The sequence below is a fragment of the Haplochromis burtoni genome, unplaced genomic scaffold (genome assembly GCF_018398535.1).
Source record: "Haplochromis burtoni strain Fernald_Lab_line unplaced genomic scaffold, NCSU_Asbu1 Contig_445, whole genome shotgun sequence".
NCBI classification, from domain to species: domain Eukaryota; kingdom Metazoa; phylum Chordata; class Actinopteri; order Cichliformes; family Cichlidae; genus Haplochromis; species Haplochromis burtoni.
The window spans coordinates 90,616-98,178 of record NW_024582806.1 but is presented as its reverse complement, the minus strand read 5'-3'; the positions used below and the strand labels follow the sequence as shown (position 1 = coordinate 98,178).

General features: G+C 39.3%; 1 protein-coding gene across 1 annotated transcript in view; it reads right to left on the bottom strand.

Annotated features, from left to right (window-relative positions):
* shbg (sex hormone-binding globulin) overlaps window positions 1-5,100 on the bottom strand; it is a gene marked incomplete in the record, with an annotated part of 15,822 nt that extends 10,722 nt beyond the window's left edge. The window contains 1 exon segment of the mRNA XM_014341036.2: window positions 4,723-5,100.
* Window positions 5,101-7,563: the final 2,463 nt, after the last annotated feature.

Genomic DNA, 7,563 nt, shown 5'->3' with positions numbered 1-7,563 from the left:
AAGTATCAAAATAAAATAAAAAGGCCTTGTTAAGTCATGACACAAACTCCTCATCAACTTCACAACAGGAGAAGAATCATCAGCTAGATTCACTCCAAACCAACCATCAGCTGCACAACTCACAACATAAGCCTAATGTCTTCTTTAACTTATGAGTTTAATCACCAGGTCTGTGCTCTTCACTCATTTAGGCCACAGATCTATTTTATTCAATTTTCCTTTTTCCCTTCATCATAAAACATGTGACATGCTGTCATGCACTTCACAAAAGAATTTGTTCTGACGTATTCAGAGTTGTGTATCTAAATACAGGATTCACTCGCACATCAAAACAGGAAACTCAGTGTTTTAGAGTCTCCACTCAACACACAACAAACATCCCATTCACTCGTGCTAGAATTCAGTCACCTTTCATTAATCTAAGAACGATCAACTAATTTGCATATCAGCTATTAACCCACTAAGTTGACAGGACAACAGAAAAGCATGTTCAAAATAGTATCACAAAAGACAATTTCCCTCATACAGTAAATTACTTGCTGCATCAATCAAGCAGGAAGCTTCTCCCAATTTACTATATTAACAACTAAATTTATTGTCTGATCACTGGTTGGTCAAACCAGAATCAAAAGTTAAATTGTTGTCCTGCAACCTAGAGGGTCAATTTTTTGCATTGGATAAATTCAGTATTTGATAACAAGTGTCTGCTAAATTGACACTATTTTAACACTGATGAAAGATAACAAGCTAATTTTCATTCATGTGTTTTGTTATTAGGCAGGTTTAATGCATATGCATATCCAGCAGAGCATGTTCTTAAAGCTGCCTTTCCTACACACTTCTCTACTATTGTTTGATCATTTCTTAACTGATGTGCTATGAGTCCACTGGTATTGGCATCACACTAAGTGACTTGGACAAGATGATAAACAGACTGACATGCTTAAGATGTTGTCTAATCTTCATGAGCTCTCTTGTGTTTGTGTTAGTAGGGTTAATGCATGTTCTGCTTGTGTGTGTGATTTTGTATATGATGTATATGTTTTTTATATTTGCATATATCCAGACTCCTTCTCAATTTTCCAACTTAAGCAGTCAGTTTTCTTTTCCCCAGGTTTGCTAACCCAAATTTTGATTTCCCACATTAAATAATTCCTATGTGTTCTCACCTAGTCTTCTCACTCTGTTGTCCTCTCCCACTTCAACAGTCCAACAGCCGGCAGTTCTCCTTCAGCTTTGTCCTGTGTTCCACTGTCTCTTCTTGCCATTTTACTCCACAGGTGGCAAATGTCAAACTCCAACTGTTCAGTTCTCCTCAAAAGTTTTCTTCACATGCATAGTGAAGTTACAGCTTGTTGTAAACACAGTGCCATCCATCCGATCAGTCAGGATGATGGGTTTGCTCTTCTCTGATGCTGTTTGTCCACATTGCTGCTGCTTTGCTGGGACTCTTTGTGCTCAGGACTTGCTGCTGTCTCTTTATCATGTTATTGCTTTGGAGCTGCATTCCTTATCTTCAGGGAGGAGTGAGAGCTGCTTGTGAGTTTGAGAGACACACGGTGCTGTAAATAAGTCAGCCAGAAACTTGGCCTGCATGTTTCCAATGATGTTAAACTATAACTTTCTTCCGACTGCTGCATGTGGAAAATTGATTCAGGTCTGCTTTTCACCTGAAAGTGACAAACTAAGACATTTTCATTATTATTATCACTGCTTAATCAACACACATCTCTCTCTCTCTCTGTTTTTGTGAACAGTCCTTTCTTAAAAGCAGAAAATAAGATTGTAGTTGTTCTTGGCTGATCAACACAAAACCTTTTTCCTATAATTATTTTTCATCTACAATGTAAATTTTGTCTCTTTTTCACTCTTTTTTTTCCTTTACAATAGCTGGTGACCTGCAGAATCACCGCTCTCACAATCAAAGGCAATTACTTTTACACAGCGCACACAAACACTGTGACGTCAGACACATTCACACTCACTTTTTCATCTGCATAAATAAATCACATGGCTGATGATATGTGCCATGGTGATCCGTAAATATGATCACCAGTTTATTTAACTATTTTTCAACCCAACAAAACAAATAAACAAAAACATAATGCTGATGTTATGAACACTCTACACACAAGTCAAGATGGAGGAAAACTGCTCATGGAAACGCTGCACACTCCAGTTATCACAGTTATCACAGTTCTGTTTGTGTGAATTATCTGCTTTCATTATTAATACCAGTTTATAGGTTGTTATCTTTTTTATTATTGGTTTGAATGCATTAAAATTAAGTTGTAATTTAGCCTTTTGTTTATTTTACTTTATTCCTCTTGCATTTATATCTATTCAGTCGGGTCTGTTTCCAACCCTTTTTTAAACAACTTCAAACTACTGTGATCTCTAATTTTCACTGGGTGAGGGATTATTATGTTCTTCCTAGTCTGAACTGCTCTCTTCACCTGAGCTGCTATCCTATTCTGAGTTACTGTCTACTTTGTTTCTTCTACCTCTTGCTCTTCCACGATGCATTCCTCTCTCTTTCTTTTGGATTAGTCCTGCTCCGGCTTGCTGTTTTTCTAGACATTTCTCATCAGGTGTTAATTTTACTTGTTTATCACCCATTTTCAAAGATTTTGCTGGGCCGTCGCTGGCACGCTTGACTTCAGAGTGGTTTACTGATACGGCCTTCGACTTCACCCTAACGGTGAAGCGGTATCAGTTTTATGAGTGAAACTCAACCGTTCTCCTTTGTCACCAGCACGTGAGCCTCAGCAAAGAAAACAAAAATGGAAGTAGTTCAGCAGCGTATTGTGCTGTAAAATCAACTTACTTCCAGACACATACACACACATAGACATTTGCGCGCTAATTTGTCACGAGATAATTTCAGCTACCTCTAAAACTCAAGTCTAATTCAGCTCTTTCCGGCGAACCCAACCTATTTTAATTCCTCTGTCTCAACGTGTTTTCATTTGAATTTGTCACGAAGTAATTTCGGCTACCTCTAAAACCTAAGTCTAATTCAGCTCCTTTCGGCGAACCCAACCTAATTTATCACGTTTCTTTAAACCTTTGCGGCCGTCTTATATACCAAAATAGTGTTTCTCACCCCTGACGTCCCACTGGTGATTCAGATCATTGGACTGAATCCCACCGCCGTGGACCAGATTATAACACCGGCCCAGACCCGAATTTAACGTCCTGGGGCTCTCTCCTCATCCAAGAGGGCTGTGCACAGGCTTCGGTGCTGGCTCCCCACGGCGTCAGGAATCAGTGCTGGATCTTGGAACAGAGTCACAGATAACAATTCTGATATTTTCTGCTCCGGCTACGAAGGACCAAATAATGTTAGGGAAAATGTTCTAAAACACTTCTTCAGTAAAGACTCAGAGAAGAGAAACACACAGAACTTCTTGCTAGCAAGGGCAGTCTCAGTGACTCGCACTGAGAAACTGCCCCGGTCTTTATTTATACTTCAGTGAGCGTTTGTTCTTTACATTGGAATGTGGAGTGTGTGTGTGTGTGTGTGTGTGTGTGTGTGTGTGTGTGTGTGTGTGTGTGTGTGTGTTGTGTGTGTGTGTGTGTGTGTGTGTTCTGATCAAAGGGTCATATAACATGAAAGCACAAAAGGAAACATCCTTGGTCAGGAAGAGGGTAAGGTATCAGCACTCATCTAAATGAAGGGATTACTGATGGCTGCCGTCCATGCTGCTGCTTTTAGGGTTATGGCATTTTGTGTTCTGACATAATGGGACACTGTGATAGAGCCATTATTATTATTACTATGGTACCATCTATGTCTCCCTGCTTTCAAAAGCTACAACATGTGCTGTAGAAAAAGGGATCTGTTCTTAGTCAAATTCAGCAGTTTGTTAGGCTTTAACCAAAACAACTATTTGCAGGAGACCACAACCATTTCCCAGACAATGACTGACTCATCCTTTTCATGAAGAGATTAAAGAGACAGTTTGAATCTCACTGAAATATTTCTCCCCCGAGGTTTAGTATTGTTTATCCATCAAGTATCAAGATTTTTCTCATTTGAGTGGCCAGTTTTGGAAATGTCTGCTTTCACTTTAATAAACAAGTAAGTGGCCTTCGTCTTGTGGTGTTTAAAAGACTGAAAATTACATAGCTATCCAAGTGTTTATGAACACTTGGATAGCTTTACACATTTGTAAAGCCAAGAAAAAAACAAAGTGGCATTTGAGATTAAAGTCTCAAATTTGTGAGGAAAAAACACTAGGAAATTTACAAGAAAAAAGTTTTAGAGAAACAAAAATTGAAAAGAAATTCACAAACGCAGAAGAAAAAATAGGAAAACTCATGAAAAAGACATTTAGGTGAAAAAATGGTCAACTTTACAAGAAAAAACTCAAATGTATAAAGTAAAAAGGGCAAAGCTGCATTGCTTTACTTTTCAAGGTTAAGTTGAAATTTTTCATTTTTAAAAAAATGGGTTTAAATTAAAAATATGAAACTAAAAAACAACAACAACAACAAATCTTTAGAAGAACTGGAGCTTATCTAATTTGCCAGAAAGAAATGTTCGAGTTACCTGAGAAAAAAAATGTAAAAGAAAGTTCTGAGAGAAAAATACAAATGCAAATTTATCAATTTAATTGACAATTATAATAGCAAAGAATTTGCAACTTTGGGAGAAAAAAGGGAAAAATTCTGAGAAAAAAATGGTAAATGTACAAATTTACGAGGAAAAAGGAAAAAAGGATGAGGAGCAGAGAGATTGTGGAAAAGTCTGCAGTTCGCTGGCGTCTGCTGTCACAATTCCTGGGATCCAGAGGGCATATATGCCATGTTCTGGACAAGATATCGATCCTGAGGCTGGAAGGCCGCGCTGGTTGAGACCAGTGTTTGCAGAAATGCAGATGGCTGTGGGTGGTGAATGTGAAGTACAGCAGGCTGTTAGGTTTTGTATTGTTGATTGTCATTTATGCTTAGAAATATCTACTTATATATGCTTAGAGTTTTATAATTAGTTGTCGATTGGTAGAGGTTTGTTCCTTGATAGTCTGCTAACTTTGTGTGCATTAGAGAGCACTCTGGGAGCATGGGAGAGGTCGTACCTTCTCTTATTGTTTTATGGTAGGATAAACGTGGCTATATCTGTTTTAGGCTAAGTGCCTTTTGTTTAGATGAACTGTTGGACTTCCAGACCAGCAGGTTTAGGGAAGTCATTTATGGGGTCACACTCTGACCCCACACACACACACACACACACACACACAAGGGCAAGGTACTCTTTGTGTGTATGTACACGTCGTATGTTAATGAATTCATGTCAAGCGAAGGAACGGCGCCTGTCCGGTTCTCTCCCGTGCACGAGAAACATGAAGAACTTTGCCTACTTCGTGTCTTGCTTGCTGTGTAATTATATTGTCTTCAACGTTCCAGCGAATAGGTTCAAGCTACAAACCTATCACAGGCAAACAGAAGAAAGAAACTGTGGGGGGTTTTAAAGGGTCTGTTGCAATATTAGAAGTTAAAAAGTGTGTTTTTATCAGTCCATCAATCTTCCGCACTCGTTGTTATTTGTGTAAGGACACGACTGCGGGCCAGGTGAGTGACCTTAGCGAACCCAGACACATGTGTTTACACATTACACAGGAACCTTGATTGACCGCTGCCAGCCATGGCTCAGTGTGTGTGTAAAATGTTGCAGTGAAGGGGGAGAGAGAACTCAAAGTTCTTTTCTTCCGCTGCACACAATCAGGCCATGAAAGGTGGGAAATGCAAGATGAACAGCAAACAGGCCACAACTCTTCCCTGTCACACGCTCTCATACATACGAGCTGATCACAGAAGGTATCAGCACTCATCTAAATGAAGGGATTACTGATGGCTGCCGTCCATGCTGCTGCTTTTAGGGTTATGGCATTTTGTGTTCTGACATAATGGGTCACTGTGATAGAGCCATCATCAAGGTCAAGGTCAAGGTTACTTTATTTATACCCATAGGCAAGGTAAATTTGCTTTACAGAAAAAAATGACAGCATTTGGCATCCCTTTAAAAGCACACATACCTAGTAAAGATATAAACCTCACTGTGGCACATTTTGTTGTTTCCTAAAAGGAATCACCATATCTTTTGTTTTAGATATGTTCAGCTGGAGATAAGACTCCTCACACCACTGAACAAAGTCATCAATGACTGGACTGTGGTTAGTTTCACCCTCTTTCAGTAAGCTGACAATAACAGAGTCATCTGCATATTTAATGATGGCCCTGTTTTCATGTCTGCTCTGACACGTTTGTATAGAGAATGAATAATAAGGGAGATAAGATGCAGCCTGGAGGAGAACCTGTGGAGGAGAACACTGGGTCAGACAGAACCCCATTTATTCTCACTCTTTGTGATCTGTTAGTTAAAAAACCTAAAATCCAGCCCACCAGGTTTTTCCTGATTTCAAACTGTTCTAAAAGTCTTTTAATTAAAATATGGGGCTGTATTGTATTAAAAGCCGAAGAAAAATCAATGAAAAGAAGTCTTGCGAAAGTCCCTTTACTCTCTACATGTTTAAGAATCAGATTTAACAAAGTCAAAAGTGCGTGCTCCACTCCTCTGTTGGGCCTATATGCAAACTGATTTGGATCCAGCTGACCTTCAGTCTCTTTCATAATCACATTTCTGATGATTTTTTCAAAGACTTTCATTACAACTGAAGTGAGGGCAACAGGCCTGAAGTCGTTTAGAATTAATAATATTATCAGGACCCTGGCTCTTGTTCACATTGACTGTATGAAAGGCCTTTTTAACATCGCTGAGTTCAATGATAAAGTGCTGAGTATCTCTCAGTTTCTGCTTCAGTTCCAAAATATCCTGGCTAAAATCAGAAGAACTAAAACGAGCATAAAACATATTTAAAGCATTTGCAAAATCTCTGTCTGAATTAAAACCATCTAAAATGACCTGACTGCTGCTCTGGGGATTTTGAAACCCTGCTATGGTTTTCATACAAGTCCAGGCAGACCCAAAATTTCTTGCAGCAAATTTGCTTTCAAGAAGGTTTTTGTAGCTCTGTTTTGCCTTCAAGATCTCGATTTTCAGTTCCTTGGTGGCTGTCTGAAAATCAGTAACAGCCCCCTCTTTAAAGGCCTGTCTCTTTTTCCTTAAACAGGATTTGACGCTTTTAGTGACCCATGGCTTATTGTTAGCGTAGACCTTAACGCGCTTACGGGGTATAATCATGTCTTTACAAAATACTGCATAAGAGCTAGTAACATCCACCAGAGCGTCGAGATCATCTCCACAAGACTGAATAAAAACTTCCCAATCCGTACACTTAAAACATTCCTGCAAGGTAAGCACAGATTCTTCTGACCATGTGTCAACATCCTTAGTCTTTGTCTTCTCTCGTTTTAAGACAGTTTTATAGATGGGCAGAAGATGCACAGTTATGGTCTGCAGATCCCAGAGGAGGAAGCGGGAGGGATTTATAAGCATTCTTCACCGATCCGTAACAAAGGCCCAACATTTTATCCCGTCTGGTAGGACAGGATACTACGGTACGGAGCCCCCCAGGGGACATGGGAGAAAAAAAAATTGGG